Source organism: Felis catus, chromosome X, assembly GCF_018350175.1.
Source record: "Felis catus isolate Fca126 chromosome X, F.catus_Fca126_mat1.0, whole genome shotgun sequence".
Taxonomy (NCBI): domain Eukaryota; kingdom Metazoa; phylum Chordata; class Mammalia; order Carnivora; family Felidae; genus Felis; species Felis catus.
The window spans coordinates 94,954,974-94,981,416 of NC_058386.1; the positions used below are offsets into that span (position 1 = coordinate 94,954,974).

At 42.7% G+C, this 26,443-nt stretch overlaps 1 protein-coding gene across 1 annotated transcript in view; it reads right to left on the reverse strand.

Annotated features, from left to right (window-relative positions):
• Nucleotides 1–26,443, reverse strand: part of CT83 (cancer/testis antigen 83) — a 56,584-nt gene that overhangs the window by 26,106 nt on the left and 4,035 nt on the right. The gene's annotated exons all lie outside the window — the stretch shown is intronic.

Consider the following 26,443-nt stretch of genomic DNA (forward strand, 5'->3'; position numbering starts at 1 on the left):
TCTCTCTGCCCCTCCCCCGTTCATGCTCTGTCTCTCTCTGTCCCAAAAATAAATAAAAAACGTTGAAAAAAAAATTAAAAATAGCTATATTTTTATTCAGGGTTTTTATGTCCTTGGAACAGAGTTTGGTGTTAGGTCAGTTTGTTATGCTGACGAAGCTACTGCATACGTTCCTTTTTGTAGTTGAAGAGGCCACTGTTCTCAAGTATTTCAGATAACGATGATTCCATGCAACACTGGGAAGGCATGTTTGGTAGGCGTTTCTTCTTGCTTTAATGATCATTTACTAGGAGATGTGTCTGTTTTACCATTTCACAGAAAATAAAAGGAGCCCTTTCTGATTCAGTCTGAAACATATGAACCTACAAATGTATACTCCACTACAAACACTGCAGATAAACCTTATGGCTTTTAGGGATCTAGTATTCAGACCAGCAGAGGGCATGTTTGGCTACATTCCTCATATCACTTTCCTATAATGAACAAATGTCACACAGCATGTGTATCTTTGTTTGAGTGAGATAACCTGTGATTTGCTTTCACATTTCTCAAGCGTAGGCCATTTATTTTCCCCGGGGGGGGGGAGCTAATTTAGTTCAAATTACGCCTGGCCGGCCGCCTGGGTGGCTCAGTTGGTTGGGCATCGGACTCTGCATTTCAGCACAGGTCTTGATCTCACAGTACACGTGTTCGAGCGCTGCATTGGGCTCTGCGCGGGCAGCGCGGAGCCTGCTTGGGATTCCCTCTCTCCCTCTCTCTCTCTGCCCTTCTGCTTTCTCTCTGTCTCTCAAAACAAACAAACAAACAAACTTTCTGAGATTGTTCATCTCCACTCAATGGCCTGGAGATTTAAAATCATTGGTGTGTCAAACCAGGCACCCTTGCAAGTTGGAGAAATCAAGGAGACCCAGTACGGGTGATTCGTTCATCAAAAGATTGTGAATTCTTTTTTTTAGTTTTTTGTTCTTGTTGTTGTTGATTTATTTTTGAGAGAGAGAGAGAGACAGAGTGCAAGTGGGGAAGGGGAAGAAAGAGAGGGAGACGCAGAATCCCAAGCAGGCTCCAGGCTCTGAGCTGTCAGCACAGAACCCGATGTGGGGCTCGAACTCACAAGCTGGGAGATCATGACCTGAGCTGAAGTCGGATGCTTAACCAACTGAGCCACCCAGGCGCCCCAAAGGACTTTGGATTCTGTCTCAGATGGAACTGACACTGCCCCAAGCAATCTTGAGGTGCGAGGATGAGGGCGAGCCCAGCGTTCCCATTGTTTGGAAAGCACGGTCTCTACAAAATATCAGATCATGCTTCACACGCGTTAAGTTCTCCAGGTCTGACATGATTCAGCGGTCCTCCATGAGAGCCTGCTCTGGATAGCAGAACCCGACAAAGGTGGAGCGAATGTAGCCTTGGAATCATAGGAGAACAGACCGAATGTGAAAAGTGGTTAAAGTATGGGTACTTTCAACCTCGGAGAAAAACCCATTTCAACAAAATTACAGTCATTCCCCTTGAAAGAATATTCCTGCTTAGGATTATTACTGAATTTTGTACGTGCGATCAGGTGCTAATTCTTATGTTTCGCTTTATTTCTTCAGGTTTAAGAAACGGCGGTGGCTGGCTGGATGCAGAGAAGTAGGAACCACACCGTAAGACGAACTAGATTTTTTTCGTCCCATTACATCCTATTTACTTCTTGGTCGCTTTCAGTCCAAAAGCTGATAATGGGGACTATTATTCTGGCCTCTATTTGAAGATCGGCCTATAGCTTGGCATCCTACCGTTGTTAGTGCTCCTTGAATTTTATTCCAAATTACATTGTACACATTCAGCAGAGAGGATATGAAATTTACACGCGGAGGAGAGCAGTCAAGCTTTAAATAAGTAAATACATACATAAATAAATAAACAATGAAATTCTACAAATTGATAAGAAAATCTGGTGAAAGTAAATGTTGGGCAAAAATTCATAACACTCCACAAACGGTAACAAAACTATCTTTCCAGCAAGTTCTTCACTTGAATTCAGCTATGAGTTACAGTGATTGAATGCCCATTGCTACCTTTTTTTTGAATCAACTTTACCGCATGGAAAGTTTAGAGATGTATGTGAATACAAAGTTTCACCCTTTTGGTTGTAGGAATATTATGCGCACGTGGGTGGGTGCATGTGTGTATGATTACAACATGAACGAACTTGGTCAAATTTTAAGTCTTAAATCCCCTGAAGGATTTTTCAGTCTGTCTATGACTCTGGCATATTTCTTTAGTTACCACGTAGGCACAGTTACATGGTCGAAAAAGCATAGATCTTTCCAGCCAGAGAATCAGTACTCAAAGCCTCTTGGGTTCAATGACAGTCTTCATGAGCTCAGACCAGTTTTTTAATATCACTAGAACTCAGTTTCCCCATCCGTAAAGTGGGGGAATGAACATCCACTTCCTGAGTCCTCTAATTGGTAAGCCTTGCTGTTTCTTTAAGGCAAGCCTCTGTCTACTCTGCTGCATGATTTGAGAGATTCAGCGATGATTGTCCCCTAAGTATTACTGTAGAATTTAAAAATTCCCTGTCGTGTTTCCATATGGGTTACTGAAGGTTTATTTAAACCCATAGGTTTTTCTGAGCAGAGAAAAACTTTTGAAGCCATGATTAGATCGTCAAAGTTAAATTGATTGAAATGTTTTTCTGTCACTTAACACCCTGATATTCAAAGTGCTGTCTCCACACTAGCAGGTGTGAGTATCGCTAAGGAGCTTGTTAGAAATGCAGAACCGTTGGGGCGCCTGGGTGGCGCAGTCGGTTAAGCGTCCGACTTCAGCTCAGGTCACGATCTCGCGATCCGTGAGTTCGAGCCCCGCGTCGGGCTCTGGGCTGATGGTTCAGAGCCTGGAGCCTGCTTCCGATTCTGTGTCTCCCTCTCTCTCTGCCCCTCCCCCATTCATGCTCTGTCTCTCTCTGTCTCAAAAATAAACGTTAAAAAAATTAAAAAAAAAAAAAAAAGAAAGAAATGCAGAACCGCAGGCTGCAAACGAGTCCTACTGAATGACAGTAAGCATTTTAATAAGAAACCAGTGAGACGTATGCACATTACAGGTCGAGGAGCCCTGGGGCACCTGGGTGGCTCCGTCGGTTAAGCGTCCGACTCTTGATTTCAGCTCAGGTCATGATCTCACGGGGCTGGGACCGAGGCCCACGTCAGGCTCTGCACTGGGCATGGAACCTGCTTGGGATTCTCCCCCCCCCCCGCCCCTCCCCAACTTGTGCATGCACGCGTTTTCTCCCTCTCTCTCAAAATAAATGAATAAATAAATAAATAAGGTTGGGAAGCGCTCATCTTTATGACTCCTGAAGAAATGGGATAACTTTTAAAGTGGGAAAGCGGCTTGCTTAAGTCTGCACAGGAGAGAAAAAGATGATCATGGTAGGGGAGCCTGGGTGGCTCAGGTCACGATCTCGAGGTCTGTGAGTTCGAGCCCCGTGTCGGGCTCTGTGCTGACGGCTCAGAGCCTGGAGCCTGTTTCCGATTCTGTGTCTCCCTCTCTCTGCCCCTCCCCTGTTCATGCTCTGTCTCTCTCTGTCTCAAAAATAAATAAACGTTAAAAAAAAAAAAAAGATGACCATGGTAGAGGACCTTGTACATCAGATGATAGCAGGAAGACAAACACACCAAGGAGACAAGGCAGAAAGAAGGTTCCAGAGGAGACATGCAACTTATTTCACAATCCCTAAAGAGATGTATCCTTCATGACAAGGACAATTGGTAATCAGACAAAGCAAACAAACAAACAAACAAACAGAGCAACAGAGAGCTTCAATGCTATAAGCACTTTTTTTCCTTTTTATTTAAATCTTTATTAATTCAAAAGAAAAACTTCTAGGCTAATAAAACTTCCTAGAGGCTTTGGAACCATAAGCAAATGCACATGTTAGCTCACGTTCGTCCTACAAAGCATAAAATACCTGATCATTTCTAGGACAAAATAAATCTATAATAATCTAGACCTATCTATAAATCTGGGACATATGTTGCTTTGAAAGCCTTATTCCTGAAAACTGGCTTCGCGTTCTATTTGTCAAAAGGTGCTTGATTGCATCCGGTCAACGAAACATAGGTCTTTGCATAAACCAAAATATTTTTGAAGTTTTAATAATCATACCGCTAATTGTAAAGCAGGACCATTTGTTTTCTTCTTTGAATTTTCATCCACAGTGTCGGTGAATTCACTGGCTGAGAACCAGTTAAAAATCATCAAACTTTAGAAGTGACCCTTGGAAAGTCTACTTGAAGAAATCCCAAGAAGTCCCTGCTCCAATGCTGTGTTCTCAGTGATTCACAGCATGGCATGATCAGCACTGTCTCTAGAGAAGTTATATCATTCTCCTTTACTATTTGAAAATGGGTGGATTAAAAGTCAGCCTGGGAAGTAAGATTGAGTGAATGACAAAAAATAGTATAGATTTTCCATTCATGAAAATAGTGTATATTGAAGCCATATGAGTTCCTATACCTATATATCTAATATCTATAGCTAAATTTACATTTACGGAAAGCCTAGATTGCCGACGGATACTTCAAGAACTTTTGGAGTTAAGGGGGGAGATGTCCTGATAGCAGTACATTCACAGGCAATTTTGCTCTTTGCAGAATAGTGAAATTTGTTTCATTCTCTTCGCAAATATGTCTTGTATCACCTACTTTGCCCAGAGAACTAAATGGAGCATTACAGTGGGTTTAAAGAATCTAAGAAAACGCCTTAATGTGATTATGGTCTAGTAAGGGAGACAAGACATTCTAATAGAACACATAAGTGTTATAAACAAAATGTTCCTGGAGTTCTCAAGAGAGCGAGAAATCAGTTCCAGCTTGGGAGAAGTCCCAAAAGTACAACGGAAGAAGTGGCCCTGGAATGAATCCTTCACAAACAAGGGTTGTAATTGGCCGACAAGTGAGGAGAAGGCATTCTAAGCAGAAAGAACAGTACAGCCTATGTCCAAAGAAACGGAAAAGGCAGATGGTATTTAAGAAATTGCTCTAGTGCTGTTGATGCGTGGGGAAGCAGAGGGAACTGGGACCGGAAAGGCGTGTTGAGACCGAGTTTGGGACAGGTTGCTAAGGCAGACACTGAGGTGATTTCAGAAAGATTACTCCGGCCTCAGTGATTACTGCTGGATAGTGAAAATGGTCTAAGGGGGCCCACTAAAATTGAACACCTTGCCTGTAGTCCAACAAGGAGGCAATGGCCAATGATTGTGGGTACCAACAATGGAAATGTGAAGAGAGGCTCAGATGTGTGAGATATTGCTCGGAAGGAGGATAGGATACAGTGATTGAATGTAGCCAAAGTCTAGGAAGAAGGCCAGCTCAACGATGATTGTGAAATTCACATCTAGGTGACTGAGTGAACAGGGGTACCATTATCCAAGTTAGAGTACACAAATCAAGAGACGATTTCTGTGCGTCATTGTGCCAAAATAACCTAATATAATCCTTTGCCAACACCCATGGCTTTAGGTTCATCTCCGTATTATACAGTTTCATAGCACCGTGGACCTTTACTTGTGGCATATCATAGGGTGTAACTTTACATTAATTTGTATGATACTTTCATCTCTATGTGCCCCGTTAGACCACAAAGTCCATGAGGGCAGAGAAACACGATGCCTGGCAAATCACAAGCACTCAATGCGTATTTTTTTGTTGGTTTGATTTCTCCATACGAGTGGTTGGGTTGAGTAGATAAAAGAATGATTTTTTTAAGTAACTCACTGGGAGCAATCAGTGCACGTTACTGGCACAAAAAATACCTACACGAGAGACGCTCAATGGCAACCACATACGTTCTTATTCCGAGTACTTCAAAATATGTCGTGGTGAAATTATGCACTTTCTGTCAACCTAGTGGGACAAAAAAAAAAAAAAAATTGAGTAGGCTAGTTTGATGAAAGACTCTCTGGGGGCTCCTGGGTGGCTCGGTTGGTTAAGCGTCCCACTTTGGGTCGGGTCATGATCTCATGGTTCGTGGGTTCGAGCCCCGCGTCGGGCTCTGTGCTGACAGCCCGGAGCCTGGAGCCCGCTTCGGATTCTGGGTCTCCCTCGCTCTCTGCCCCTTCCCTGTTCGTTTCTATAAAATCGAATGGAATTACATAACGAACCGGCTCTTCGTGAAATGATAAGGATATGGGTCTCCACACTACTGTGTCTTATGTGGTCCTGTTGTTCAGGATCTACTCATCTTCTGACTTACTGCTAAACCATCGTTCTTCTCCCTCGGTCTCTCAGAGGAAATAGAAGCAAAAAAGGTTAAAGAACTCGGTGACGATTCTACATTTAATTAGTGACAGAGCTAGACAATACAGGAGATAGAGCTAATATTTATCGAACGCGTCTTGTGTGTAACACCATTTTAAACATATCCATACTTAAATGTCCCAACTCCCCCTGTGCCATAGGTGTTATCCCATTTTTATAGATAAAAGATTGAGGCTCATGGTGATTCACCTTTCCTATATCATATACTAAGTTGTCAGGTTGATTTCTTTGATTCCAAACCCCATGCTTCTTTAATGACAGTGAGCTGTACCATAATCCTCCTAGTTTCCACTACTGCGTTCCATGCTGATAACTTTCTGGGAAAGACAGAGCAATTTCAGTGGAAACATTTTCATCCAAAATAGGGGTAGGTGTCTACACTGTAAACAGAATGAGAATTTATGTGATTACTGGCAAGGCTGAAGAGACCATGTAGATCTGCTTTGAGCAACCTACAGCCCTGACTCAGAAAGGCAGACCTAAAAGAAGCAGAAAAAAGCAGCCCGGGAGAGACCGAGTACAGCAAGGATTATCACGCACTTAGGGGAAAGGAGGGCTAGAGGTTGGCAGACGAATAGGAAAAGGGCAATTGGGAGTCACCTAGGAGGACCTGGTCTTCGTTGCAATTTTTGTCCTCTTCTTTTTCCCCACATTCTTTTCTTCTTCATTGTTGCAAAATAGACGGAACATGAAATTCACCATTTCAAAGCATGCAATTCAATGGTATTTAGTGCATTTGCAATGTTGTACGAGCATCACTGCTGTCTAGTTCTAGAACTTGAGCATCTACAAGGGAAAAATTATCCCCATTAAGCACAGCTTCCTTTTTTTTTTTTTTTTTTTTTTTTTTTTTTAAGTCAAGTGAGAGAGCAGCAGTTCTGGCTGCGATAAAACATGTAGCTGTAAGGGGCGCCTGGGTGGCGCAGTCGGTTAAGCGTCCGACTTCAGCCAGGTCACGATCTCGCGGTCCGGGAGTTCGAGCCCCGCGTCGGGCTCTGGGCTGATGGCTCAGAGCCTGGAGCCTGTTTCCGATTCTGTGTCTCCCTCTCTCTCTGCCCCTCCCCCGTTCATGCTCTGTCTCCCTCTGTCCCAAAAATAAATAAAAAACGTTGAAAAAAAAATTAAAAAGAAAATGTGGCTGTAAAATGGTAAGCTTCTTGCTGAAAAAAAAAAAATCACGACTCTTCCCCCAAGGTTCCCAGTCATTCAGTTTCTCCCTTCTGCTGAAATGTTCAGGGTGGAACTATCTCTTTAAATCCAGCCCCTAATCAAAGTCTATAGGCGCGGACTCACCGAGCGCTGGCATTTCATAAACCAAGTTAGCTAAACACCCATTCTTGTCGTGAACAAAGAATACCATTGAAAACGTGATAGAAGACTCCGTGGGGATAATGTGCTTTGGTCATTAAGACGTTACCACCCACGCACAGAAAAACCAACAAAACCTGGTGTGTGCGAGTGGGGTGGGGAAGAATCTCTTGCGGTCGTTACGTAAGAGGGGAAAAAAAGAAGGTGGTGCTACGATGCTACCACGTGGTTTAGCGTTTCTAGACAGAAAGACAGAGAGACAGCGCCTACGATATTGCAGAAATATTGTCTAGGAGTATACCAGGGGGACAAAAAAAGAGAGAGAGAGAGAACAATGGGAATGAGGACCAAATTGAATGAGGAAACCAGACGCATTATAGGCTAGGTCTTACAAAAGGCTTAACGCAGTGAAAGCTACAACGTAATCTACTGGAAGGTTTAATCGAAAGCGAAAAAGAAGCTGATAATTGATTTTCTTCCCCAACGGGCCAGGCTCCATTCGCAGTAACCATGCAGGGTATTGTCTGCAGGAACCCACCAGATGGTCTAAGCGGAGAGGGAGAAGACGCCAAGAGGATCCAAGGGAATGCAGATCAGTCACTTTTATTGCCCTGTTGCTTGGGGTCTGATGGGAATGGCAGACGGCAAGAGTTTTTTAGTATGCGCTTGATATCTTTCTTTTGGGAACCAATTTATTTTGATATTTTACCTCAAACATCAAAAGGATACACAGTCCCGAAGGCTCTCAGCAGGCTTTCTTAGCTTGTGCCCAGAAAGGGAACAGAGTCAATCTCCCCAGCCTCTCGGGTCACAGTTCATTAGAAGGGAGAACGAGGCCACTAGCAATCTGAGGCAAGCGGCTGAAACATTTGAAAGGAATTATTCAACCACTCCGCATACACTTGTTGGAAAATTTCAGTAGGCGGAATTGGGAGCAATTGTGACTTTAATGGCCTCAGTACAGTTTTTTAATGGCTAAAATAACCTTAAATATTCACCTTTAGAATACCAACAGAGAGTATATATATATATATATATAGAATATAGATCACGATGTAGGAATTGAGGTAGTCCTCGGCACAAGAAAATGTATGCCGGTTGGTTAGCATTCATCGTACGTTTTCCTTTAAAGACCATCTACAGAATGAGTGGCCAGGTCGCTCTCCAAGCCCAGAATGTAATGTTAAACTCAGTCTTACATCCTGCTTTTGGGTCATGAAATAAAGGGTCATGGATGTCTTATTTTTCACCCTCTTTCCAGGGTGAATGGTCGGTTCTAGCAAGGTAAATATTTAAGACAAGCAAGGTGGGTCTTTGATTTGGGACACATACCAAGGTCCTCAGAGTCACGTAACACTCAATGCCCTCAGGCTGCCCTAAATGCACCCCCGCCCAGTACTGTGGGATTCCAAGCAGGCCTGACCTGCTTCTTAAAGTGCTACAGAATCCAAAATTATCTATTTTCTTTGCCTACAATAACATTGTCATGCGTTCCTTTCAGATAATTCATCTCATACCCCAATGTCAAGAAGGAAACAACCTGGTTTAAATCCCTCTCGAGGCATGGATGACTGATAATCCCTCTTTTGTTGGCATCGGTGTTTGAATTATTTAAAGAGAATTCTTGTTAATCCAAAGATCTCGCTAATCAGCAGGCTTCATTCGTGTTAATAACATGAGGTAAGCGTATTCAACCAGTGCAGGCAAATTGTTTTCGGAGCTGGAGGCCACCGAACAGGTTAGCTATTCCTGAATGGTTAGCTCTCTCGAGATATTTTCCCTAAAATGTTTCTGATTCTTTCTTTCTTTTTTTTCTTCCTTGTGTATTCAAAACCCCACAACTTTGTACAGTGGCATAGTGATACCTGAGGCAGCATTGGTGATGAATACCAATGTCAAGGTTGATGAGGAAGGGACGGACAGAACAATCCTGAATTACAAGAGAGGGGTCTTGAAATTTTTCTTTATATATAAGGTTTTTATTTATCTTGAGAGAGACAGAGAGAGAGCACGCACGTGCAAGCAGGGGACGGCAGAGAGAGAAGGAGAGAGAGAATCCCAAGCAAGTTCCGTGCATCAGCGCAGAGCCCGACGCAGGCTTTGAACTCACAAACCGGCTCATGGCTTGAGCCAAAATCAAGAGTCAGATAGATGCTTAACAGACTGAGCCACCCAGGTGCCCCGAAAGGTAGGTGTCTTAAAGGGGAGACACTAAGGGCACCTGGGTGGCTCAGCCGGTTAAGCGTCTCTCCCCCTCCTCCACTCACGCTGTCTCTATCTCAAAAATAAAATAAATAAACTTATACCCTCTAATTTTTCAAAAATCCCCTAGTTTTCAAAATGAATTTAACAATTCACGAGAGTGAGATGCTCGCTTTTTTGTCTGACTAAATCCCAGTGAATCAGCAGCAGTACAAAAACAGCGTACGCAGCGTTTGACGATAATACACTGTAGGATGACAGGATAATTTAACATACATCTTGCGTAAAACAGAGTCGTGTTTTCTCCATCGGGGTGATCTTTGCGAAATGCACCGGGGAAAGTCATAAATCGGCAACAGGAATATCAGCACTTTAAAAATTAAATTGCGACAGCAACCCCGATTCCACTGGTGTTACATATGATACTGAGCCACACAGCTTGAAAGTTTATCGAGAAAAAACATGGGTAATCAGTTATAACGGATATATAGAAAAAAACGATTGAAATTCCCGTACTTAGTGTCCTAACCCTTGCCACATCTCTAAAACTTTGGTTGCAAATAGAAAGCATAGATGAGGAACGAGATTAAGCGAGTAAGTGTAAATTTGCCTCTCTGAGAAGCATCAACCAGACAATGAACATGCTGGAGAAATGTAGGCTATCCCAGAAAGCGCACACTAATGAAAATTTTGTCGCCAAGACCCAATGGATTTTTTCACCGTGAGCTCACTGATTTCCTTAGGCATGGCCAATGGTGGAGAGAGTCTCATCACCAATGGCTGTCCTCTGAGACAATTCTATCACCTAGTAGGCATTTCCCTTCTCTTCTCAGTGATGCATTTCTGGAGCTTCTGAGCCTAGAAAAGTAACCCTGCTAATAACGGACAAGATATACCGCGTATTCATTATATGCGGAGTTTGACTGCGATCGTCTTACACACATGATCTCATTTAATTCCTGCAACCCTCGGGGCGCCTGGGTGGCGCAGTCGGTCAAGCGGCCGACTTCAGCCAGGTCACGATCTCGCGGTCCGTGAGTTTGAGCCCCGCGTCGGGCTCTGGGCTGATGGCTCGGAGCCTGGAGCCTGTTTCCGATTCTGTGTCTCTCTCTCTCTCTGCCCCTCGCCCGTTCATGCTCTGTCTCCCTCTGTCCCAAAAATAAATAAAAAAGGTTGAAAAAAAAATTTAATTCCTGCAACCCTGCGAAATAAACACACACTTTAGCATCTTCATTTTATAGATGACAAAAATGAGACTTAGTGAAGTTGCATCTGCCCAAGGTCATGGAGCTGGTAAGTGGTGGAACACGGATAGAAACCCAGATCTGCCGGAGTAAACCCATGCTCCAAAGTCATGATCTTAAGAGTGGATACATGCATGGGGCACCTGGCTGACTCGGCTGGAGGAGAACACAACTCTTGATGTCAGGGTCGTGACTTCGAGCCCCATGTTGGGTGTGGAGATTACTAAAAAATTAAGTAATTCGTTAATTAATTTTTTTTTTTAAGTGGATACATGCGTGCGGCAAGTGTGTAAGAAGATTCATTTGGGTTCTGGAAGTTAATAATAAATTATATATTTAAGGGGCGCCTGGGTGGTTCAGTCGGTTGGGCATCCGATTTCGGCCCAGGTCATGATCTTGCGGTTCAGGAATTCGAGCCCCGCGTCGGGCTCTGTGCTGACAGCTCGGAGCCTGGAGCCTGCTTCGGATTCTGTGTCTCCCTCTCTCTCTGCCCCTCCCCCACTCATGCTCTTTCTCTTTCGCTCTCAAAAATCAATACACATTACAATTTTTTAATATTATATATTTAAGTGAAAGCTAAAGTGTGCCAAGATTTATAGTATTCTAGATTGACACAGGCACTCTCACGAGATGGACACGTGAGATGATCAGATACCACACTGAGTGCATGACCTGTCTCCGGGAGGCCTGGGCGTCATACCACGTGGGGGGGTGGGGGGGCCCTGCTGCTTTTGTCATGTTGCCACCCGTTGCAATCTCTGTGTGCTCATCGGAGTGCATTTGTGGATTACGTCATGCAGTTTTCAGTGGGCAAGTTGCTTATTTATTTAAGGGGACCGGTTATAGGTGATACTAAAATGTGAGCGCAAGCCAATAAGAAAAGATGAGGCTGACAGTTCTGGAACCAGTTTGCTGGTTTTCTTTTTAACCAAAAACAGAGTAAAAATGAAGGTACAAAGAGATCTGGTGGGAAGGTGGCCAAGATATACTTTGAAATTTTTCCGGAAACGACGTGAAATGCAGATGTACCTCCGCTATCATTAACAATGAATGGGTCCCACTCTAAATGTATATTGTGTCTTGAGCTATTAGCTATTGATAGTATGAAGCTATATTGATTAGCAAAACTTTGAAAAGTAACCGCTTTGCAGTTCCATCCACGTAGTTGCAAATGGCAAGATTTCATTCTTTTTGATTGCCGAGTAATACTCCATTGTAAATTTTAAAAAATAAGATATAAAATTAAAAAAAAAAAAGCAGAGTCTCTGGAACCAGACTGCCAAGATAATGAATGCTTTTCTGCCTTAGTTTCCTCATCTGTAAAAATGAAAATAAAAAAATTATCTACCTGAAAAAAAACCAAAGTAACCACTTTGGACATTGGCGTCAATCCCCTTAAATACTTAGGCAACGTTTAAAATCGTTAAGTCTTACTATTAGAAATAGTTAGGGGCGCCTGGGTGGCGCAGTCGGTTAAGCATCCGACTTCAGCCAGGTCACGATCTCGCAGTCCGTGAGTTCGAGCCCCGCGTCAGGATCTGGGTTGATGGCTCAGAGCCTGGAGCCTGTTTCCGATTCTGCGTCTCCCTCTCTCTCTCTGCCCCTCGCCCGTTCACGCTCTGTCTCTCTCTGTCCCAAAAATAAATAAATGTTGAAAAAAAAATTAAAAAAAAAAAAGAAATAGATATATAAACAAAATCAAGTCTTTCATTCAGTTTGGATTCTGGTTAGTGAAGGTACAAATAAATCTATCGATTGGTAATAAGTGCTATAAAAAAATAAAGCAAGTTGAGGGATCAAGGTGCTATTTTACATAGGGGTGTCCCTGAAGGCTTCAGCAGGATCATAACATTGAGCTGGGACTTGAATGAGATGACAAAGTGAGTCCTGTAGCTATCTGGAAAATGAAGGAGACCCAAGGAGACGCTCAAAGTTGAAAAGTTTTAAGTAGGCCATGGAGAATTCACGTTCCTGCAACTGCGTTTTGGTTCTCTTAATGTTTTTCTTTCTTTTTTTAAGTAATCTCTGGGCCCAATGTGGGTCTGGAACTCGTGACCCTGAGACCAAGAGTCACGTGCTCCACTGACCGAGCCAGCCAGGCGCCCCTACACTCTTAGATCAGCATTTAAAAAGTGCACTTGATATATGTATTCACATGTGTAAGTTGTAGGCGTCATTAGCAAGGATATTAAGAAACTTCAGAGGAGGCTTCTAAATAGTTCTGATTAAGTTTATGAAATATCACAAGGGAATCTCAGGATACAAGCCATCTATGGAATTAGACAAATTATAGGCACAGCATCTCACTTACTTCTCATGCTGGACTGACTTCATGTAAACCCTCACTCCATGTTTTCTGCTTTCAATACTTGGTTCTCGTTCCAGATTTTCCTTTCGGCCTCATCTGTGGGTTTATACTGTCCTCTCTTGATCATGGAATCATATTTGTATTTGCCAACCTGCTCACACTCTTTCTCTGCCTCTCAAGGAGAGAGAGAGAGAGAGAGAGAGAGGGAAAGAGATGAATAGAGAGAAAACAACGCACTGAAATGAATAAGTGACCACACACGTAGGAAGGAAAACAAACGAACAAATCAGATATAAAATTGTCTATATTTGCCATTTTTTAGGTCAGTGACTTCTTTTTTTAAGTGTTTTATTTATTTTTGAGAGAGATAGAACGAGTGAGGGAAGGGCAGAGAGAGGGGGACAGAGGATCAAAGCGGGCTCTGCACTGACAGCAGACAGCCCGATGTGGGGCGCGAACCCACGAACTGTGAGACCATGACCTGAGCCAAAGTCAGACCCTCAACTGACTGAGCCACCCAGGTTGCCCATAAGCCAGTGACTTCTTAGTAAAGCTATGTGAGTAACTCTGAAAGTAAGCCGACTAAAACTGCGTGGAGACCACAACGAATATTTACAAATGATTTAGAATGGTTTTCTAAAGTACAAATACAGGGAGACTCAGAGTGAAATGACCAACGCGAGTATCTGGAAGCGAATACTTAGTCTAGATATATTTCATGTTACAGCTGGAGTCTTTTCAAAGGGTATACACCAGCTTCCAGAATATGCTGTAATCTCTATGAATAAATAAAACTACGGGACTGTGAAACGACAGAGCAAATTGAAAATTTCCATACCATTTTTGATTAGCTATAATGAGCGATTTTTATTATCAGCTGGGATCCATAAACTATTGCCCTAAAAGCGCATGTCATTTTGCGAGCAACCTCAGCTGGGATAGGACCAGAGCACGTGTGTATGCGTGTATCTGAGGTAGCCGCAGAATTGCTAGCTGGGAAGATTGCTAGAGAGGGAGAAGAGATACATAGATGTATGGAAAAGAGACAGTCCAGGGGAGCTGAGATTGGTCTCAAGGCAAAGAGGCAAGTTCAGGGATATTCCATACTGAGTCCAGAGGAGTTTTCCTGAAACGGTGGCAGCGGTGAGGGGCAGACACTCAGGAAAGACAACCGTTGCTCGTGGTTCCTAGGAGAGGAGGTAAATAGCTCCGTAAATACAAATAAGATTCCATGATCAAGAGAGGACAGTGGAAACCCACAGATGAGGCCGAAAGGAAAATCTGGAACGAGAACCAAGTATTGAAAGCAGAAAACAGGGGCGCCTGGGTGGCTCAGTCGGTTAAGCGTCCGACTTCGGCTCAGGTCACGATCTTGCGGTCTGCGAGATCGAGCCCCGCGTCGGGCTCTGGGCTGATGGCTCAGAGCCTGGAGCCTGCTTCCGATTCTGTGTCTCCCTCTCTCTCTGCCCCTCCCCCGTTCATGCTCTGTCTCTCTCTGTCTCAAAAATAATAAAATAAACATTAAAAAAAAAAAGAAAGAAAGCGGAAAACATGGAGTGAGGGTTTACATGAAGTCAGTCCAGCGTGCGTAGTAAGTGAGATGCTGTGTCTATAATTTGTCTAATTCCGTAGATGGCTTGTACCCTGAGACCCCCTTGTCCTCGGGTAAAATATGCCACAAACATTTATGTAAGTAGGCACGACGTACAAAACACTACGTTGGGTATGTGGACTTTCAACAGAAAAGGTCTTCACTAGTGGCTGTATTGTTGTAATACTTGAGAAAGTAGCAAAGGGAAAGGTAGGAGACGGGGGGGTGGGGTTGGGGGGGGGGGACAGAATCCGAAGGAGGCTTCAGGCTCCGGGCTGTCAGCACAGAGCCCGACGCCAGGCTCGAACCCATGAACCATGAGATCATGACTGGAGCTGAAACCAAAAGTTGGATGCTCAATGACTGAGCTACCCAGGAGCCCCTAGGTAACCAATATCTTAAAACTATCTGGACCAGATGCCATGGCTTCCTGGCCGCTGGTTACTTTTAGTTATTAAAAAAGTCTTATTCATTCATTCATTCATTCATTCATTCATTCATTCATATATAAGTGTTTTACTTTTCTAAGTTTTTATTTAATTTCCAGTTAGTTAACGTACAGTGTAATATTAGTTTCAGGTGTACAATATACTGATTGAACAACACTTACATACATCACCCGGCGCTCATCACAACAAGTACCCTGCTTGATCCCCATCACCTATTCCACCCAACCCCCCCCCCCACCTCCCTCCCCTATGGTAACCATCAGTTTGTTCTCTATAGTTAAGAGTCTGTTTCAGGGCACCTGGGTGGCTCAGTCCATTAAATGACCCACTCTTGATCTTGGCCCAGGTCATGATCTCACAGTTTGTGAGTTTAAGCCCCACATTGGGTTCTGTGCTGATGGCGTGGAGCCTGCTTGGGATTCCGTCTCTCCTTCTCTCTGCCCCTCACCTGATTGTACTCTCTCTCTCTCTCTCTCTCTCAAAATAAATAAACGTAAAAAAAAAAAGAGTCTGTTTCTTGGTCTGCCTCTCTCTTTTTTTCCCTGTATGATTGCTTGGTGTTTGTCTTTCTCTGACTGACTTATTTTTCTAGGAGCATAATACTCTCTAACTCCATCCTGTGATTGCAAATGACAAGATTTCATTCTTAAACAAATCGTATAATTTATTTTTAAAATTTTTTTTCAACGTTTATTTATTTTTGGGACAGAGAGAGACAGAGCATGAACGGGGGAGGGGCAGAGAGAGAGGGAGACACAGAATCGGAAACAGGCTCCAGGCTCCGAGCCATCATCAGCCCAGAGCCCGACGCGGGGCTCGAACTCACGGACCGCGAGATCGTGACCTGGCTGAAGTCGGACGCTTAACCGACTGCGCCACCCAGGCGCCCCACAAATCGTATAATTTAAAGAGTTCAATATTCAATCTCATTTGGGATTCAAAGCTTTCCTCAGAGTGATATCAGGAGCTACCTCCCCACCACGGACGGAAAACCTGACCTTTTTTTCGACCAGTAATAAACAGCTCCAAAATCTCCGCGGCCTCCAAAAAGAACTTTTCAAGATTCAACCTTCCAATGTCTTCTGGGATCTCGGTGACTCTTCCATTCATATTTTTCCATATGTTGGCCCAGCATTGGGAAAGCCGTGGGAAAGCGTAGGCTGGAGCACCACGCGTTGGTGATTAAATACTTCCCTATGGAATTAATACCCGCTACTTTGGCCACATTTTATTGGTCAGATCGCACCACATGGCCGCATCACATGGCTTCAGTGGGAAACTATTGAAAGGTAGAAAGAGTTTGGATATGGAAGAAGGAGGGCAGTACCTACCAGAGACGTCTTGTTTGTTTGGGGGGCGGGGGGGGGCGGGGAGGGACCGTACAGAGTAATCTTCAGTGATCCTCCTGATATTGACTGATATGTTAGAGTCATCCCCCCCCCCCCAAGGTAAAATGCGTCCTCGATTTTTGCCTGCCTTATACGAGCCTACCGCACCTGTCCCTCCTATACCGCACACCCTTTCACGTGGATTTAAGGGAATGGCTGAGGTTCTTTCCTGCCCATTCCCACGCTGTGGAGTCCTGGGGACTGTTTTGCTCGAGCGTTCCTTCCTTGACCTGCCTCCGCTGGCCGGACCAGCAAAGTCCTTTGCCTTCAGACATTTCTAAGCGGAGAACCAGGCGACAGTGGCTATGTCTGCGTAGAACCACAAGAAGCCCCGGGGAGGTACATGTCAAGGTCTCCCGAAGGCTCCCTCGCTACCCACTAACTACTACACGCCTGTGAGTGCCACAAGCAGGTCTTAACAAGCATCACGCCAACAGTGAGATTCTTATCTCCTAATCCTGCCGACGAAGCAGAGAAAAGAGCCCGCCGTAACTTGCCATTAGGGTGTTTACTAAATGCAATGGCTTGCCTGCCCTCTCGGTAGCCTTCTGCTTCCATAGACTTTGGGAGTGGCCTGCAGAGATACTTGAGGCTACTCGAGTCAGTTCAGCAGTTTCTTTATAATAACCGAGAGACAGAGAGAGAGAGAGAGAGAGAGAGGTCTGGAGCCGATTATTGATTGGGCCTTGGAGGCCGCTTCAGAACGCGAAGAGTTTAACCATTCCTTGTTCTCAGCTGCGGGCTGCGGATACTAATTCAAAGGCAAAAGTTAAAAGTCATCCTCAGTAAGCTCCAATGTCAGGGGTCTCAGTTTATTTGTATTTTGCTTGCATAACTTAAAAGAAATTTGAAAGAAGGAGGCATTCTCCCTCGGGCGTTTTTAAGTTGCTGTCTAAAATTTCCCCAAGTTCAAAAAGTTGCCAAGGGTTCCAGGTCCTGTGCATTGTAAATGTTGGTTTTAAAATTTTACGGGAACTATTTCGGGCCCCCAGGAATAAGATAATGCACTCCCTCTGCCTATAACCCATATTCACCGATTTTTTGAAAATATCTTTTATTTTAGAGAGTGAGCATGTGTGCGTGCGCACGTGCGAGTGGGGGAGGGGCAGAGAGAGGGGGACAGAGGATCCTAAGCGGGCTCCCCGCTGACAGCAGAGAGCCCGACTCAGGGCTGGAAGCCACCAACTGTGAGATCGTGACCTGAGGTGAAGACGGCCGCTTAATTGACTGAGCCACCCAGGCACCCTCAACATTTTTAAGATATTGCTTTATCTATTCCTTCTGTTATTACTGTTTTTGCTGAAGTATTTTATTTTATTTTATTTTATTTTATTTTATTTTATTTATTATTTTTTTAAGGTTTATTCATTTTTGAGACAGAGAGAGACAGAGCATGAATGGGGGAAGGTCAGAGAGACAGGGAGACACAGAATCTGAAACAGGCTCCAGGTTCTGAGCTGTCAGCACAGAGCCCAATGCGGGGCTCGAACTCACGGACCGAGAGATCATGACCTGAGCCGAAGTCGGACGCCCAACCGACTGAGCCACCCAGGCGCCCCTGAAGTATTTTAAATAAATCTTATAAGCCATATCACTACGTACCCCATCTTCACTATGCATTTCTAAAAGTATGAACTTTATAGAAGAAAACCACAATGCGGGGCGCGTGGGGTGGCTCAGTTGGTTAAGCATCCGACTCTTGATCTCAGGTCAGGTCATGATTTCATCATTCGTGAGATCAAGTCTTGAGTCAGGCTCTACACAGACAGCACAGAGCCTGCTTGGGATTCTCTGTCTCCCTCTCTCTCTCTGCCCCTACCCCTGCTCATGTGCGCACGCTCTCTCGTGCTCTCTCTCTCGCAAAACAAATAAACATGAAAAAATTAAAAAAAAAAAAAAAAAAAGAAAATCACAATGTAATTCTCATCGCTGGCCAAACTAAGAATGATTCTGTGAAATCTATTCCAGTTCCCTATGGCTGTGTGTGACAGTTGGCCCCCAAAATGTCCCCAAATGATCGCCACCTTCTGGTATTCAAACTCTTGTATAGTATCCTCCCATATTGCCTCCAAATTAGTCTGTGCGACCAATAGCATACAGCAGAACTGACGATATGTCACTTCAAGATTAGGTTCAAAAAAAAAAAAGGACTGTGGCTTTTATTTTGCGTGTTCTCTCATGTACACATTCTCTCCATCTTGGGTCACTCACTCTGGGGAAAGCAAAAGCTACCATGCTGTGAACTAGCCCGTGGAGAGGCCCACAGGGTGTGGGACTAAAGCCTCTGGCTAACGGCCGGAAAGGAGCAGGGACCCGCCAACAACCATGTGAGTGAGTTTGGAAGCAGATTTTCCAATCCCAGCCAAGATCTGAATTGATTGCAACCCTGGCCGACAGCTTGATTCCAACCTCATGGGAGACCTTGAGCCAGAAAACTCAGCTAAGCTCCTCCAAGCCTCTTGCCTCTCAGAAACTGTGTCATACGATAAATGTTTGCTATTTTAAGTATTGTGTAACAATTATACATAACATAAGCATTGTATAACACTATCCCGAAACTTATTTATTATTCGCACAACGAGGCCTTATTTATTATTTTATGACCCTGTGCAGTGGCTGGGCTGTTCCGATCAGCTGAGGCTCACTCAAGTGGCTGCATTCAGCCGACAAGGTGTCAGGGGGCTTGAGTCATTTGGAACATCTGGGATGGCTGGACCTTTCTCTTCAGTCTTTAACGCTGGTCTTTTTCAAGAGCATGTCAATTTCAGGGCGGCATTTTAAGTGATTGAAAGCAAAATTTTCAAGGACTTCTCTTTAGCTTTTGGCTCTGGATTCATATAATGCCATACTTATTATGTCCTATTAGTCAAAATAACTCACAAAGGAAGATGAAACTCAAAGCGCTCGGGCAAAACACACTACCTGTCGATAGCAGGAGCCGTCAAGTATTACGGCAATAGTTTTCAATCTACCTTGGCACAATTATTTGTAGTCCCACCTTGTGTAAGACGGTTTATCCTTTCTTCCCAAATTCAAATCTCATTATGACATTTGGCTCAGGCTCAAAGTCCTAATGTCATTATCTAAGGCTGATCTAGACGTAGATTAGACTCATTACATGTAGTTCATCCAATATATTTCTGGAGGGGCAGCTCTTCTGGATCCTAAGACTTGTCAGATAAAAGGTCATGCTATTTGCCTTCCTCAGACATATCCAAAGGTAAGATAAGGCTAGGATACCTACAATAGGCACTTTCATTTTGAAAAAGGGAGGTCCAGGGGTTCCTGGATAGCTCAGTCGGTTGAGTGTCCAACTTTTGATTTGGGCTCAGGTCATGATCTCACAGTTTGTGAGTTCAAGCTCTGCGTCGGGCTCTGTGCTGACAGCGCAGATCCTGCTTGGGATTCTCTGCCTCCCTCTCTCTCTGCTCTTTTCCCACTTGCTCGCCTGCCTGCTCTCTCTCCCTCAAAAATAAACCTGAAAAAAAAGGAGTTCCAAAGATAAACAAAATAGACAAATCTTCAGCTACCCTTAACCATGTAAAAAAGAAAGAAGACTCAAATAAATAAAATTATAAATGAGGGGCACCTGGGTGGCTCAGTCGGTTAAGCCTCCAACTCCTGATTTTGGCTCAGGTCATGATCTCATGGTTCCTGAGTTCAAGCCCTGCGTTGGGCTCTGGGCTGACGGTGTGGAGCCTGCTTGGGATCCTCTCTCTCCCTCTCTCTCTGCCCCTCCCCCACTTGATCTGTCTCTCTCTCTTTCAAAAATAAACAAATAAACTTTAAAAAATCATAAACAAAAGAGGAGACATTACAATTAATACCACACAAATACGAAGGATCATGAGACAAATATGAACCATTATGTGTCAACAGATTGGACACTCTAGAAGAACTGGATAAATTTCTAGAAACATATAACCTACTAAGAATGAATCATGAAGAAATAGAACATGAGAACAGACCGATTACTACTAAAGGGATTGAATCAATAATCCAAAATTCCCAGCAAATAAAAGCCTGGGACCAGATAGCTTCGCTAGTGAATTTTACCAAACACTTAGAGAAGAATTAATTCCAGTTCTCCTTAAACTCTTCCAAAAAAATAAAGAGTAAGGAACACTCCCAAACTCACTTTACAAACCCAACAGTAACTTGATACAAAAGCCAGAAACCAATGCTATAAGAAAATTATAGTCCAATATCCCTGATAAACACAGGGGCAAAAATCCTCAACAAAATATTGACAAATCCAATTGAACAGTACATTAAAAGGATCCTATATCACGAATAAGTGGGATTTATTCCAGGGACGCAAGGGTGGTTTAACATATGCTCATCAATCAATGTGGTGCGCCGTGTTAAGAAAAGGAAGGATAAAAATTCTATGATTATCTCAACAGAAACAAGCATCTGACAAAATCCAACATCCGTTCACGATAAAAAAAAAAAATCATTCAACAAACTGGGTATAGAGGGAATAAATTGGGTATAGAGGGAGCGTACCTCAACATAAGAAAGGTTATATATGACAAGCCCACAGCTAATATCATACTCAGTGGTGGACAGCTTTCCTCTAAGATCAGGAAAAAAACAAGGATGCCCATTATTGCCACTTTTATTCAACATAGTGCCAGAAGTCCTAGCCAGAGCAATTAGGAGAGAGCGAGAAAGACAGTGAAAGAGAGAGGGGAGCGGGGAAGGAAAAGTTATTCAAATCAAAAAGGAAGAAGGAAAATTATCTCTATTTGCAGACGACCTGATATTATATATGGAAAACCCCAAAAGGCTCCACCAAAAACTGTTGCAACTCATCAACAAATTCATCTTTTGTTTCCTGTATTTCGCTCTACATAGCTAGAAGCCAATTGTCACCCTCAACATTCTGCTGAGACATGTCTTTAGCCCCAGCTGTAAGCTCATTTATGTGTATTTTCTATTCTCCAAGACTACTCAGGTGACAGTTTGCTATTTGTTTTGCTGTGATACAAAGTGGATTCTCTTTTTCCCAGATTCACCTAACAGTTCTTCATTGCCTTTCCAGTTTTCATTAGCTGTTTGACATTCTTCAAGCCTTTGCTAATAGACTCCCCACTGAATTTCTAGCCTCTGCCTGGTTCCTGGTCCCATAGACAGTGTTACATCTTTTAGTGTTTTTATTACATCACCATGCTTCTACAAACAAGTTTCTATAGCAAAGTAACAAACCACCCCAAAGCTTAGTGGCTTCAAACAACATTTTATGAGACCTCCACCACATTAAAAAAAAGAGAGAGAAAGAGAGAGAGAGAGAGAGAACATTTCCATCACCCCAAAAGATACCTTGTTCCCTTTTGCGGCCAATCTCCATCTTTGGCCCCCAGATAACCGCTGATCTTCAGTCTATCTCCATAGAGTGGATATGTGTTTCCTCAAGTTTCATATAAATGGAATCATGTGCTATGTACTCTTTTGCATCTGTAATCTTTTTCTCAGCATGATTTTGAGGCTCGTCGAATATTTTTTGTTCAAGGAGCCCAATGAACACAAAACAAGATAAATACTAATGAAACACGGCTAGGTTCTGTAAAGCTGATGAGAACAATAGAGAAATAGCAAATATTAAATCCAGAGGAAAATAAAGATACATTGCCTCCAGAGGAACATCAGACGATAGCTGAATTCTCAAGGAAACAATGAAATTTTGAAATTAGGAAAAGTATATTCTCTGATCAAAGTGCTGTTGAGCTGGGTATATTAAAAATCAAATAGATAATCAGGAAATACTTGTACATTTAGAATTAAGAAATACAATTATAGGGGCACCTGGCTGGTGCAGTCAGTTAAGTAGCCGACGCTTGATCTCTGCTCAGGTCATGATCTCATGGTCTGTGAGATCGAGCTCCGTGCCTGCTTGGGATTCTGTCTCCTCTCTCTCTGTCCCTCTCCTGCTAGCACGTGTGTGCCCTCTCTCTCTCGCTCAAGATAAATACACGAGCTTTAAAAACAAAAGAAATACAATTATTTAAAAAAAAAAACACAAAGGGTAAAAAGAGCTATAAATTCAAAATATTTTGAGCTAAATGAGAAATAAATTTCAACGTATCAAAAATTTTAAGATTTTCAGAACTCTAGGAATGAACCAAAGGCTTGCAACAACCACGAGAGGGCTGGGTCAAGAAAAATGGTCCACAATCACGGTGGAAATCAGCAGCCTAATGGTCCCTCGAGTGGTAAGAGGGGAGTTTAAGATTTTCCAAAGCCCCATTTGTAGTGAATTGCCATTATTTGACCTGACAGTTTTCTAGAAAATCTCACATGCTAGGCTTATCTTTATGTGATCGGGTACGTAGACAGTCCGGTGCCGATAGCCTTTACCTTGGGAGTATTTGTCTAAAGCAAAAAGTCCAAATCGCTTAAAAGCCCAGCTGCCTCTGGGGTGCCTGGGTGGCTCAGTTGGTTAAGCATCCTACTTCAGCTCAGGTCATGATCTCCGGGTTCGTGAGTTCGAGCCCTGCGGTCGGGCTGTGTGCTGACAGCTCAGAGCCTGGAGCCTGCTTCCGATTCTGTCTCCCTCTTTCTCTGCCCCTCCCCTGCTCGTGCCGTGTCTCTCTCTGTCTCTCAGAAATAAATAAACATTAAAATCACAGCTGCGTGGGGCTGCGATAATAGCTGAGGCAAACGACAACTTTTCAAAAGAGAGAGAGAAACATGAGAGGCTTTAAAAATCTCCAACTTTCCCTGGAGCTCTAGAAATCCACACACATGTGCAGGACTGTGTGCGTGTCTAGGCCGTGCACGCTCAGGAAATATCTCTGTAGGCCCTAAGCTCTCATGTCTGCTGATCTTGAGGCTCTGCACCAGCAGGGAGTAAAGGCTAAGAGTTGAGGCTAAGAGTCAACTGCCTGGCTGAGTGCTAAAAGCAGGTTGATTGATTGCGGGGCGGGGGGGGGGGGAGGGAAATGGGGGATGGGCATTGAGGAGGGCACTTGTTGGGATGAGCACGGATGTTGTATGTAAGTGATGAATCAAGGGAATCTACCCCCAAAACCAAGAGCACGCTGTATGCGCTGTATGTTAGCCAACCTGACAATAAATTATATATCTATATATAAATTATAATAATTTAAAATAAGTATAAACACGTAACATATAAATTTATAAACATATATATTTATACATAAATATACATATATATATAAACATGCATCAATACATACAATGATCTCCAAAACAAAGTGTGGAGACTTACGGGTTTTAGGCATTTAAGGAAATCTCTGTCCAACCATTAGCTGAGACTTCAGAGGCCACACTCAAAAAAGAATACATGCTTCATAGAACTAATTCTGGAAACTCACTACATAAACAACTAAAATGAAAACCAGCAACGATAAAAAACCACGGAGAGGAAGGAGAATTCGATACCCAGAATTGTCACATTATAATATTCGAAGTGCCCAGTTTCCAACACAAGAATTATGCAGCGTGCATAGAAACAAGAAAGTATGGCACATCCACAGAAAAAAAAATTAATAGAAATTGCTCTAAGAGAAACCCAAACATTGGAATTATTAGACAAAGACTTTAATTCACTTGTCTTAAGTAGGCTTAAATACTAAAAGAAATCATGGGTATAGAGCTAAGTGAAACCAGGAGAACAATGTATGAACAAATAAATAATATCAATCAAGACAGTAATTATAAACAGGAACCAGAAAGAAATCCTAGAGCTGAAAGAAAACAAACAAACAAAAAAAGACAAAAAAACAACAAAAAAATCACTTTATTGTGATCAATCTGCCAATCTCTGTCCTTAACTGGTGAGTTGATTTCATTTATATTTAAAGTAATTACTCACAATGAAGAACGTAGTTCTGTCATTTTTCTATTTGTTTTCAATATGCCTCGTATAGTTTTTGGTCTCAGTTCTTCTAGTCATGCCTTTTTTCATGTTTGGTTTTCTCGGGTGTGCCTTTCTCACTCCGTCCAATTTCCTTTTCTGTACATTTTTTAGTTATTTTCTTATTGGTTACCAAGTGAATTACAGCTAACATTTTAAACTTATAACTATCTATTTTGAATTGATGTGAACTTAGCTTCAACCTCATACATTACTTCTGTTTCTAAACATCGCTGCTTCCCCTTTCTGCTGTTATCAATCATACTTCGCTACATCATTTGCCCATTAACACGGATTTATGATTATTGTTTCATGCGTTGGTACTTTAAATCATATAGGAAACCAACAATACGGTTGTACTGACTTCCCAGTTATACAAGGCAAAGTAGTTTTATACCAGCCACTAACCTTTTGCAACCAGTGGGCAAAATAAAACATGTAAAAACAACCAGCAAAGTTATTAGAAATGAAAAGATAAACAGACGGAACTAATGCATTAGTATGGCATATGTTTCATGAGTTCTAGTCATTGGTAGATTTAGTAGATGAAATAGTCCTAAGATTATACATGTGAGTTGTGCCATAAATATAACATACCCGTTGATATGTTTACACTGCCTTTCTAACCAGATACGAAATAATGAGAACGAAAGATCTCCTTTATGATAACCAGACTATCAACTCCTTGGAAATAAAACAAAGGTGGAATGCGTGAAATTTACATGAAGAACACTGTAACTTTCCTGAGGGACATAAAGGAAGAATCAACTGAATGGAGAGATGTCAAATTACTCGTGGTTAGAAATATTAGTTGTCAACTTTCCTCCTATAAATCCCTGATTTAGTGAAAGTCCAATTCAAAGATCGTTTATTTGGAAATAGGAAAAATGAAATTCATTTGGGAGAATATATGCAGTAGGTTAGAGATGGACATATTGAGAAAGAAATAAAGATTGTCCTTACAGATTTTAATATATATTATAAAGCTACATACGTTGGCATGGGTATTGAGATAGGCGGATAAATCAGAGGAACACACTAGACATTTCATAAAGGTACAAATAGGTATGAATATTTGCTGTTCATTTCTATATTTAGCAAGTATTTATTGATCTCCTCCTGTTCACCTGTCACTCTTTAGGCACTGGGGATAGAGAGATTGAAAAAGAAGACAAAATATCTGCTCATGTGAAGCATATGATGCTGAACAGAACAATAAACGAGTATGGGGGTAAATATATCATTTTAGGTAGGGTTACGTAGTATAAAAAAAAATAAAGCAGACTAAGGAGACACAGTGTGATGGGTTGGACTGGTGTTTTGTTTTAGACGGATTGTTCAGGGAAAGGCTTATATGAGTGCATAACACTTAAGTGGAGATCTGACCTAAGTAAAAGAGTGAGCTGTTTTCGCTGCCCAGGTAACAGAGCACACGTTAAGGTCCTTAGGTGGGATTGAGCTTGGCAAATTCAAAGATTAGAGAGGATGCGGGTGTGGTTAGCAAGCGAAAAGTGGTAAGAGATCGACCTGAGAGATAAGGTGACATTTGAAGCTGGGGAGTCCCGTTTGGATGTTTCAAGAAGCTCGGTGTGATGGGCACTGAGGAGGGCACTTGTTGGGATGAGCATGGAAGCCAATTTGACAATAAATTATAAATAAATAAATAAGCTCAGTGGGACACCTGGAAAATCATACCACACTAATTCCGCAGGAAACTGATGCTTCTTTTAAAATCTAGAAGAAAATATGGGTAGATATTTAAA